The sequence below is a fragment of the Pteropus vampyrus genome, unplaced genomic scaffold (assembly GCF_000151845.1).
Source record: "Pteropus vampyrus isolate Shadow unplaced genomic scaffold, Pvam_2.0 Scaffold40, whole genome shotgun sequence".
Taxonomy (NCBI): domain Eukaryota; kingdom Metazoa; phylum Chordata; class Mammalia; order Chiroptera; family Pteropodidae; genus Pteropus; species Pteropus vampyrus.
Window position 1 is genome coordinate 4,226,036 of NW_011888821.1, and position 12,087 is coordinate 4,238,122.

General features: G+C 50.3%; 2 long non-coding RNA genes across 2 annotated transcripts in view; one reads left to right on the top strand and one right to left on the bottom strand.

Annotated features, from left to right (window-relative positions):
• Positions 1-3,318, top strand: part of LOC111738561 — a 30,763-nt gene extending 27,445 nt beyond the window's left edge. The window contains exon 5 of the long non-coding RNA XR_002779876.1: positions 3,187-3,318. This is a non-coding gene — a long non-coding RNA (uncharacterized LOC111738561). The remainder of the gene's footprint in view (positions 1-3,186) is intronic.
• Positions 3,319-4,863: 1,545 nt separating this feature from the next.
• On the bottom strand, positions 4,864-7,969 carry LOC111738562. The gene is made up of 3 exons (XR_002779877.1): positions 7,841-7,969; positions 6,813-7,008; positions 4,864-4,997 (listed from the first exon to the last, which is right to left on the bottom strand). It is a non-coding gene; the product is annotated as an uncharacterized LOC111738562 (long non-coding RNA).
• Between the last annotated feature and the right edge of the window lie 4,118 nt (positions 7,970-12,087).

Here is a 12,087-nt window from a genome sequence, read left to right on the forward strand (position 1 = left end):
CTCGTTTTACGGATGCAACATCCTTTATTTCTCCGAGGGTTTTCTGTGGTCTTAAAGGGCTTCCCTGCTCCCTGAATCAGCTGTTTTCTAGGAATTCTTTTCCTCTGCTTTGGTCTTTGCCTCTCGTGTTATAAGCTTGCTTCATGTGTCTGGTGGTTGTTGGCTGTGCGTTCATATTGAAGACGGGAAACTGAAGACAGACAGATCCTCAGAATCTCCATTCCTACAGGCAGGGCACGTGGACAGGTGACTCTCATCCAGGCGATCTGGCAGGATCTGGCTGTCATTGTAGGAACTCAGAGTCAGCATCTGAAGTGTCTTCTCCTGGGGAGGTCAGTGTCTACAAAGAGGACTCCCCTAGCCTCCTACCTGGGGGAAAGCAGGGCTGCCAGCCACCAGAGACTAAGCAGGAGGCTGGGGAAAGGGACATCTTGCTGATTGGCATGTGGCCTTTCCCTTCATCCCTTGTGTCATGGCTGACCCCACCCTCAATTCAACCTGCTATCCTCAAGTTGGAGGCCTCCCACACAGTTTTTATTTAGATGGTATGTTCATTAGGGGTGTGAGGTGAGCGACTGTTAGAGGTTGAAGGGCTAAGTGCCTCCCACATTATCCCTTGACACCTGTGTGCTGCCAGGTGATGGGGTATAAAATGAACCAGACCTGTTCTGCCCTCAAGGTGGAGAACCTGCTAATTTCTGAGCACCTACTATGTGCCAGGCACTGAATTTAGATCAGGGTCTTTCCCTTAGGAATATTTGGCCATGTCTGGAGACATTTTTGGTGTCATAACTGGGGCCTGGGGATGGGTACTACCGGTGCCTAATGGGTAGAGACAAGGGATGCTGCTAACCATTCTGTAATACATAGAATAGCCCACACAGCAAAGGGTCACCCAGCCGTGAAGGTGATAGAGCCGAGGTGGAGAGACTTTTCTCCAGAATGAGACAGGTTCGCTGACTTCATGGGAAAGGAGCAAGGAACTTCTGTTTCCTTAGTACCTACTCTCTGTTTCATAGCGGCCCTGGGCCTAGGGATCCTCAGCCCCATTTTCTGGATGGGGAATCAGAGGCTGATCCGGCTACGAGGAGGATACAGGCAGTGTGCTTGGCCTATGCCAGGCTGTGTGAGGGACACAAATGCCAGCCTTCCTGCCCAGCCTCCTCCTCCCCCTTCAGCCTCTGAGGAGAGCAGAGGGTGGCAGCGGCTGCCAGTGTGTGAGCCGGCCCAGACCTGTGGCCCTGCCTGACGTTGATCCCCACCAAGCCATGTGACGAGACTAGGCCACAAGAAAGAGGTTTCAACAAGCGTTATCGCTTCCTGGAACTCCGACTCGGTGACTTCCCCGAAGACCGGCTGTGCCTAGCGGGCGGGCTGTGCACAGTGGGGACCAGGCTGCCCCTTTCCTCCTCCACTGTCTCCGCAGCTGCCACCCTCTATCTCAGTCTGACTACCTGGAAATACGCCCCCCCGCCCCGGGCCCAGTGCCTCTACAGCTTGGCTGTCAGTTCAGCAACCTCCTCAGCAGTGGCGGCCAGGGCTGGTCCAGAGGGTCCTTCCGACAGCCTCTGGGATGCTCGGGCCAGGCGGGACCAGGCTGGTCCTCTCGGCTATCCAGAAACCCACCCCCTCTCCTCTCTGCCCCTGACAGGGGCACTTGGCAATCAGGCCAGGCGCAGATTTGCCTCAGTGTGTCTGGCACCAAACTGGACACAAATCTCCCACTGATTTTATCTGCTCACCAGGTGGGCCACCTGGCAGGCCCTCAGTTCTTTCTACCTCGCTGGTTTGGGCTTGGAAATCTAGAGAGGAGAAAAAATTCCATTTTGGTGGCAGTGATGGAGTCAGTCAGAAACTTAGGGTCTTGGATGCCATTATCTCTGGGTGGCTGCCATGACTCTAGAATAAGTCACTTCCTCAATTCCCCAGTTCACAGAAATCTGGGCTCTAAATATAGACTTGGCCACAATGGGGCGGGGTGGTGGGTGTACCGGGTAGCCAGAATGAGAGGTGGATAAAGACGGGGAACCGAGGACAGAATCTGAATCCTCTGAGCAGGCAGAAGGCTCCAGGCTCTGCCAATGGGGTTTACTTAATCTGTGACATGAAGAAGCTATTCGATTGAACTGTATGAAATTAACAGTATACTTGTATCTCTGACCTACAAAAACGGCAATTTCATATGACTCAGCCTAACGTGATCTACCCAGAAGATTATTTTAAGAATTAAACAAGATACTGTGAAGTGCTTAACACAGTGCCCACGTGTAACATGCGCTAAATAAAATACCACCCTTATGTTGTAATACATACTTTGTATCTCCTAGCTAATAATATATTGCCAATTACAATGGTGACCTTAAACGTTACCAGTTCTTTCTCGTGTTCTCCCCTTGTTGAACCCATAGCCACTTCCATTTATTGAACATGTAGCGTGTGCCTAGGATGGGTGTAAGCATCCTTCATTGTCAGCAACACTCAATGTCACCCATGGTCCCTGAGCATGCACCATGTGTAGGCATGGCATGAGGGCTCAGCATTCGTGTATACAAGGTGCATAAGCCAACGCTGTCACTGTGGGTCACTTCTCACTCTGAGCATCCTTGTGGGAAGGTCCTATGGCCGGATTAACTTGCAGCCACACTGTACTTGTGGTTGACTCTGAACTTATACTCCGCTTTAGTCATAAGACCAGAAGTCAACCTGGATTGAGACAAATGATTTTTTTTTAACCCCAGTATTGGAGTTTACATTAATACCTTAAATTTCACCATGGCACCCCCTCCATGTCTTAATCCAGGGCTTGTTTGGGATCCTGACTCTGTTGTCCAGTGAGTTCACAGTCCTTGCGATAAGCAGGTTATCTGGATTCTTATGAAGGGATCCAGAAAGATGAAAACAAGGACATAGCCGAGGCCAGAGGTGTGTGTGTGTGTGTGTGTGTGTGTGTGTGTGTGTGTGTGTGTGTGTGTGTGTGTGTGTGTGTATGTGTGTGTTTGACAATGTACAAAGTCAGAGACCCTACCTGGTTGTCGATGCTTCTGTCTGGATTCAGACTTCACAGAGGTCTGATTTCAGTTCTACCACGTGTTAGTTGTGTGACCCTGGGCAAGTCATTTCACTTGTCTGGGCCTCAGTTTCCTCATCTGAGAAATGGGGATCATCATAATAGCCCTATCTCTCCAGGATGGGAAGAAGGATTAACTGAGACCGAGTGTGTGGAGGTCCCCGCAGTGCCCAGCAGCCACTTAGCACCAGCTCCTCACCTGGCCAGCATCCCTCTTCTCATGACAAAACTCCCAGAGCCCCTGCTGTGCCCAGTTTCATGACTGCTGACTGGCGGCCCCTCCCCACCCTGCCCAGGGCCCTCCAACTGGAGTGACTTCCTCTCTCTGAACAGCAGTTTTCCCATCCATGAAAAAGCGACAAAACCTTAGTGGACAATTGAGAGCATTTGAGGAAATGTGCGTTACAAGGCCAACACTGGACCTCTTCACTGGTCTCTCACTGATCAGGTGGGTATATTGTAAAGGATGTTATCTTTTTTTTTTTAAAGAAAAAAATATATGTATCTGTAGAAATTGGGAAAATATATATGATATGTTTAATAATCACATTATCGGTAGATTCTTTTAAAATTTTAAAAACAAATGTGGAAATTAAAAAATAATGCGGACAAGGATGGGGTGTTAATAGTGAGGGAGGCTGTGCGTATTGGGGGCAGTGAGTGTCTGAAACTCTGCTTTCCAGTCGATTTTGATGTGAACCTAAAAACTGCTCTAAAAATAAAGTCCGTTTAAAAAATGGGAAGGAACATTTTTTTAACGTAGAATTTTTTTTTCCTAAGTGAAAAAAGTAAGTTATTAAGAACAACCATGAATCAGGAAGTATGGAAGTGTCTGCATTCCAGCTTTCCTTGGTGGCAGACATCAGTAAGAAAGGGGATCACGGTGGGACCCAGATCCTAGCAAAACTAGTCTCGCCTCTTCCCGACCAGACAGTTGCTTTGTCCCTTCCTAGGACGCATGGCTCCATTTCATTCGCTCGCCCTTCGTCTGACCAGACCTGACCCCTGACCCTTGCTGCTCTTCAAACTCTGATTACCCAAGACTCTTTGGGTTGTAAGGGACAGAGACCTAACTCAGACAAACATAAGCAAAAAGGAAACTTCAGGTGTGTGTAACAGGCAAGTCCAGAGGCGGATTTCAGGCACGGCTGGATGCAGGTGCTCATGCCACGCATCAGTAATCTGTCTTGTGTTCCTTCTCCTCAATTCTTTTGACATATGGGCGCAATGGCTGCCAGCAGGCCCCAGTTTAGAGGAAATTGTTTGTTTCAGCAGAAAAGTCCCAGGAGGGTCTCTGATTGGCCCAGCTAAGTTCATGTGCCCACCCTGAACCCAGGCATGGGGAACTCTGATTGGCCAAGTCTGGTCCATGTCCACCTGTGGCCAGGGCACTGTGACTGACAGCTCCTTCAGGACCATACAGAATGAGGTGTGGTAGTCTCCTGAGACCAAAGCACTCGTCACAGTACGGCATATCCACATATGCGTTACAGCTGCAGAGCCTGTGCCCTTGCTGTCCCTTCCCTTTTCTTAGAATGTGGGGACAGAGATGGTCAGCTCGGGTCTGCGTTCTGTGAGGTCCCAGATGCCTCACGTAGAGGAAGAAGGGGGCACTTTGGGGTCCCACACAGCTGGGTGAGAATCCCAGCTCTTCCCCAGCAGGCTGCGTGACCTAGAAAGGTCACTTTACCTCTCTGAGCCTTATTTTTCCTCCCAACCGTGTCTTCCCCACAGAGTGGTACTAAGGATTTAAACGAGATGTGTGGGAGTCCAAAGCCTGGGGCAGAAGGAGTGTTCCAGGTGAGACAGGCATGATGAGGATCCAGGGTGGAGAGAGGTCCATCACACAGGCTGCACTTGGATCTCCACTATAGCTGTGAGGTCTTGGGCAAATAAATCACTACTCTTCTCTGAGCCTGAGTTTCTTCACCTGCAAAAAAAAAAAAGAAAAAAGAAAAAAGAAAGAAAAAAAGAAAAAGGAAAAGAAAAAACATGCCTACTTCTGGGCAGTTATACTGATTGCGGGAGATAAATAGATCACTTTGCACATACTGTTTCCTCTGGCTGAGATGCCCTTCCCCACCGAGGCTGCCCAGGTGAACTTCCCACTCACGCTTGAAGACTCAGTGACCCGTCTAGGGGGCCTCCTTGATTCCGAATCTCTCACCTTCCTCCCCATGATTCCTAGGCCTAATTAATTTTCTTGGTGATTCCCACCAAACCCTCCAGGCACCCTCCTGGTGGAGCCTGGACCAGGTGATACTAAAACTGCGCCTAAGTCCTTTTCCTCCTAACTCTCTGAATGGCTCAAACACATCTGCTCCCTGCACACCTGGCACACGGGAGGCATGAATAAACAATTGTGGGATGAATGCATGAGCCCCACACTTTATGGCCCCACAACTCCAGCACAGGCCTTTGGCCCCATCACTGCTGGCAATGTGGTACCCACCAGGGGAGGGGACCTTTGGGTGAGGGAGGAAGTCCAGGCTGCAGCTGGAAGCCCAGGCGGCTGATTTCTAAGAAACCAGCTGAGGGACAGGAAGGCTGGGGCAAAGCTCAGGATGGCTTTCGCTTTCAGTTTTCTGGGGCTGGAGTGCAGTAGGTACCCAAGGTATATGGATGGTAGGGGAGGGTATTGCAGGTACAGCTTCTCAGGGTCAAGTAGCGATGGCACAGCTAAATTTCAGGACATGGACCAGGCCTGTAGCCCAGAGAGGTCTTACGTGGCCCCTGTCACAGCTGTGAGGGCTGCCAAGAGCATGGGCTGCAGGGCTAAGGGCCCGCCAATCCGCTTGGCCACCAATGCTTCATCTTCATTAATTCGCCCTTTAGTTTATATGTGCCTTGGATTATTTATTTCTTTACCTATTCATTCACTTACTTACATATTCATTGATTCATTCACTTACTCGTTCATTCCACCTATTCATTCATTCACTCATTCATTCATTCATTCATTCACCTATCCATCCCTTTGTTCTTTCTTTCATTCTCTGGCCCTCTGTTTTCTCTTCCCTTCCTTTTTTTCCTTCTTGTCTTTTCTCTCTCCTTCCCGCCCCCTGCCCACCCCCAACTCTTCTCTCTCCTCTTCCTATCTATCTCTATCTCTGGCTCTTTCTCCTCAACCATTTTCTTTCATTACGTCACTGAGGCCCAGAGAGGCTAAGTAACTTGCTTGTATCACACAGATAATAGGATGGTCCCTCCTGTCATTTACCTAAGACAATTTTTAGCACATTTCCTAACCAAATGCCACTGTCCCAACTGTAAAAATTCTATATACCTACTTCAGTGTTGTCTCAGGCAATAATAACCATAACATCTCAGATCTGATGTGATACATTTTTTCCTAATACATATTGAAATAAACATGTAAGAGAATTTTTGCGTCTTACGCCTAACATATCTGAGTGGGGGGCAGGGTGGCACACCTACCCCTCAGGGAAGGGCCGTATTAGAGGCTCCTTCACCTGCGCGCCCTGGTCCATCCTCTCTCTCCTCGGGACTCCTCAGGTTAGCCTGTCATTCTGTCATCTTCAGTCATTGTGGGCTTGATATTCTATTTCTAGAGAACTTTGTTTATATAGGCATGCTTCTAAGCACTTTACAGCTATTAATGCATTTACTCCCCCTAGCAGTCCTGGGAGATAATGTTGATAATAATGGGGAAACCGAGGCCCAGAGAGGCTAAGTAACTTGCTTGTATCACACAGATAATAGGATAGTCCCTCAGGGCACTCACAGTCTAGGAGACAGAGCGAACCAGTCTTGGCTTTAATGGAGGCAGAAACAGAGGTAGTGGGGGCCCGGCAGAGTCAAGGAGGGCTTCCTGGGTGAGGCAATGGCTGAACGGGGCTTTGAAGGTTGAGTAGGACTTTGCCAAGTGAAGCTGAAGCAAGGGAAACATCTAAAGGCTTTCTCCGGGCTGCTCAAAAGGCCTAGGGAATAATCAGAAATTCGGGATGATGGTAGCAGACAGGGAGTATGAAGGGAATGGTGTGGGACTAGAAATGTACGTTGCCGTCAGGTGGTGAAAAACGTTACATCCCATGGGAAAGGGGTCATATTTTTGTATCTAGCGGTCAGGAACCATCGGAATGCCCTGGAGCCATCCTGCTTGGTTGAAACACTGCTTCTACTGCTGTTACCAGCTGTGAGATCATAGACGAGGAACAAGCACTCCTGCCCTCATTTGCCTTGTCTACAAAATGAGACGATAATGGTCCCAATCTAGAAAGTGCTAGATAAGGGGGTGCTAATAGTAACTCATTTGCAGTGGGAGCTAAGGGATGTGAGGTGATCGGGGATGAGAGGTGATTAAATTTGTAATTGGACCCAGTTTCTTCCTAGTGCCTGCAAAGTTGGCCAGAGCCCATATCTCTGGTCCTCAGTTTCCCCATCTTGAATCCAGTGAAGGAGAGGCCTACTTTAAGGGTGAAGTGTATGTACCTTCCTAGCAGGCCCCTCCCAGCTGGACCTGAAGTAGTTTCACTTTAACCCACCTCCCAGAAACTATGGCCCTTCCTGTCACTGGGCTAACGCAGAGGGGATTTGATAAAAGATAAGACAAATGGCACTGAAGAGCTCCAGGCTGGGTGTGTCAGGGTTTCATTTTCAGTGTCCTAAGCTGGGGATGGGGGCAGGGCCCCTGACATAGGGCCCGGCCTGTCCTGCAAACATCATGCCTCTTATAGAAAATGGACACTATGCTTAATAGTTTATAATCATTTCCTTTTCATCCTCCATACCCTGTGAGATCCGGATGCTTACCCCATTTCACAGGTGAGGAAATTGAGGCTCAGAGTCAGTGAAGGGACTGCTTGCTCACGACACATAGCCGACGGTCGCTCTGGGCACTGTTTCCCAAGCATGGGATGCGTGCCCTGGAGGCTCTCTGGATGATGGTTTTCTGTGGGACATAGGGGTATTTTTGTAAAGCATTGAGCCCGCCCCCTGCCATGAAACAGCAATTTCTTATTTTTATTCTCTTATAGTCTTTCTGCTTAAGTCAAGGAGAATTTATGATGAGTGCTATTGTGTGTGTCTTAAACACATCTCCGACACTTGACACTTCTCTCTCTCTTTCTCCTCTCTTTTGCCCCAAACACAGAGCAGACCTCTCCAAGCAGAGCAAGACACCAAATTTAGGTAGAATTCACCAGTGTTCAGATTTCATTGTATTTTTGTGGTAGGCAATTCTGGCTTTCTTATGTGTGGTAATGATTTTTCCCTTAAAAGAAAACTTACAAATCAAGTAACTTGATTTGAAGAAAATTACAGTTGAATAACAGAACAGCTGGAACTTGGATAGAACTGGCAAAAATCATAAAAGTGGAGCTCCAGTATCTGACAGTTTGGCAACCTCAGCTTAGAGCTAAAAAATGAGGGAAGGGCTATAAAATTGGGCTGCCTGGCTAGAATTCCCTGGGTTCTGCCACCCTGCTGTGTATGATCCTCTTTATTTAGCCTCGGGGTACTTTATTTAGCCTCTCTGTGCCTCAGTTTCCTTATCTGCAAAATAAAGATAATAATAATAATTAAATTTGTTTCATATGGTGCTTATGAGGATTAAATGAAATACTATGCATGAATTACATAGAATGATACCTAGTGTCTAGTGAGCATTGCATGTGGATAAGCTGGTAGCCATGGCTATTTTTAGCAAATGACAAGCTGAGAATGGGACCAGGCCCATCTGACTTCATGGCTATGCTGCTTCGAATACATCTGGGCAACCCATGTGATGAATAATAATAATTCTTATAATTTCTATATTTGGGTGCTGATTCATTTTGTTTCCACTTATATTAAGTCATTGGATCCTCATGACCCTTCTGAAGCAGGGCAGTGGGTCTAATTGCATCTAATTCTCATTTTCTAGGTTAGGCTACTACAGTCACACAGTCAACAAAGTCAGAACTTGAATCCAGGTCCTGAGTCCCAGCTCTTTCTGCTCCTCCCTGCTGCCTCAAAGAAGGAAATGTTGGTGGGAGGGGCCGTCCAAGGCTGACTTAGTCAGGCCTTGCCCCGTCTTCTCTGTCATCAGATGTGGAGGGGAGTATGTGTCTCACCACACAGGCCCCTGCAGGTCCTCAGGTGGAAGCAGCCCTGAATGTCACCCTGCCAGCTTTGCGCTCACACAGGATCCAGCCGTCTGGCTCATACCTTCCCTGTCCTTGCCTATATCCATTTGCACCCATGACTTTCCCCGCCCCCCCCCCCCCCCCCCCCCCCCCCCCCCCCCCCCCCCCCCCCCCCCCCCCCCCCCCCCCCCCCCCCCCCCCCCCCCCCCCCCCCCCCCCCCCACACACACACCTCGCCAGCTGCCAGGACTGCCGCAGGACCACTTCTCAGGATCCCTTCTAATTAAGTAGCCCTGGCCAGTGTCCTAGGCTGAATTCTGATGCGGGCATTCGTGGAGTTACCAGCCCATCAGCCCACTGCCTCTCCTGGCTTCCCAACCTGTGCTGTGAAGAAGGGGCAGGCGAGTGAGATCCTCTGAGCCCTGGTTGGTTCTGAACATCCTCCAAAGTGGTCCTAAGTGTCAGAAATGAAGCATAAACCCGTGAACCTTTGAGCTTCGTAGTGGGTAAGATCATGAGCTTAGGCATCAAGTACCTGGAGCCAAACTCTGGCTTGGCCATTTACACATGCTTGGGGGCGATTCCTTCACCTTTCTGAGCCTGTCTCCTCAAGATGTAACTTGCGTGAATTATTAGCACCCATGAGGTGCTCAGTAAGGGGCGTTATTTTACAACAGCAGCAATGCAAGAGTCAAGAAACAGAGAGGGCCAGTCCTACTTTTGGGATATCTTAAGAGGCACCCTTTTACTTAATTTCACCCATGGGGTGGGTACAGTTATTAATCTCATGTCCAGGTAAGGACAAAAGGGTTCGGGACCTAAGGCTGGGGTGGGCAGGGGTCCCTGTGGACTGGGATGGGGTAGAAGTGCTTTTAGGTCTCTGAGAACTACAGGGGGTGGCAGAAGACACGCTATTATGACCTTAACTTGGCATGCGCTTAGGACATGCGTTCTCTGGGCCTCCGGGTCTTCTCAGCACCCGGAGAGCCCGCGGATGACACCGGGCAGCTCGTCCAGGCCGGTGTTAGAACCACACGGAAGCGAGAGGGGCCGGGGAGCTCGGAGAGGCCATGGGGCAGGCCAAGTGCGGCCGAACAGAGCCGACCGATGCCAAGTTCGCGTCCGGTGGGCTCGGCGGCGGCTGACGTTGAGGGTGGCGCCGTGACGTCATCAGCGCGCGGCACGCGGGGCCCTGGAGCGCGGGAGCCGGGCGGAGCCCTCGGGCACCGGCGAAGGCAATTTTGTACAAGCCTTTACTGCCAAACAGGCTGGGAAACACCGCCCACGACACCCGAGGCGACGAGAGGATGACACGTGAAAAGGCCCAGTAGCAGACGGGAGCGCGGTGAGTGCTGTTGAGGCCAGACGCGAGCGTGCAAGGCCTGTGAGGCCTCGCGGGTCCTCGTGGGAGGCGGGCCTTCGCCAGGCGCCGCGGGGAGTCACTGGAGGGCTGGTGCTCGGCGACGCCGATCTCACGCTGGGTGTGTGGCGGGGAATGGTAGGGGGTCGTACTGGGGTCTGTCAGTGTAGAGCGTGGACCCAGGTTTCCCAGAGGTTGTCTGTCAGGTTCCACGGCCAGGACCGGGTTAGGCCGGAGCAGTTTGAGCACCCACCGTGGGCACCTGTGTGAATTTGTTGAAAACTACACTCCCCTCTCTGAGGGACCTTGAGACCCTCCTTAGAGTCAGGCCAACCCTGCTGTTATTCCCTGGAATCCTGGAGCCCTAGAGAGTCTCTGAATGATGCTGATGGAGGCCAGGTGAGAGAGCTGCCCAGGTGAGGGGGGATGCAAAGCAAGCATCCATAGTAGCACTGGCCACACTCACCCTGTGTCAGCCCAGACTTCCTTTCAGGTCCAGCGCATCCTTCCCCAAAGTCGAGGCCAGCTCTGCCCTGCACAGATGAACACTGCTCCAAGAAGCCTGTTGAGTCTGGGGGGCCATGCCCTGGGGCTCTACTCAGACCCAGGCTCAGAATCTGGTCATACTTGAGGTTTCTGACTGATGCCGGCCCCAGGGCTGGTCACTCCAGGCCTGGCCCACGCCCAGTTCCAGCATTTGGCCAGATCTCAGCATTCCTGTGGCTGTCCCTGCCTTGCTATTGGTCTGACTAGTTGGAGCTGAGGGGTCTGGCCAAGAATGAGCTGCCCCCACCCCATTCCACGCCATCCCCAAATACACAAATAATAAGAGAAGAAGCCTAATGCCACCTCACCAGTCCTCCCTACCTTAGTTGATCTCTACCCAGCAGTCAGAGGATCTGGTCACAACACAGATTAGATCAGGTCACCCTCATGCTCCCTATCACACTTCAAATCCACATTCCTCACGGTAGCCTACAGGGCTATGGCCACTGCCTATTGCCCACCCATTCTACCTCATCTCCTGACACTTGCCTTCACTGGATCCCCTCCAGCTTGGCCAGCCTTCCGAATTCGTACCAACTAACGGCCTATGCACTTGCCGTTTTTCTGCCTGGAATGCTGGCCTCCCAGGCTGGCTCTATCTTGTCATTCCAGGCACAATTTCAGTGTCCTCTTAGAGGAGCTTTCCTTACCTTTTTTTCTAAAATACCCCACCCCACCCCCGGTCCAACCACCTTGTCGTCTTCATCTGAGCACTGTCACTACTTGGAATGTTCTTATTTCTTTAGTTTCATGTTTAGTTATTTACTGTCTGAAGCCCTGAATGTAAATTCCATGAGAGCATGGATCAGACTCCTCAATTTGGTTCATTCCTGTATCCTTTGGGCTTAAGGTTAACACCTGGAACACAGTAGGTGCCCGGTGAATGAGTGTTATATGGACTCAGCTCTCATTTATTGAGCACTGCATCATTCAGAGATGTATTGCCAGATTGTATGCTAAGTGCTTTCCGTGCATCACCTCATGAAGAGGCTTAGTGCTCCACTTCCTGGCTCTGGGACAATAACAGT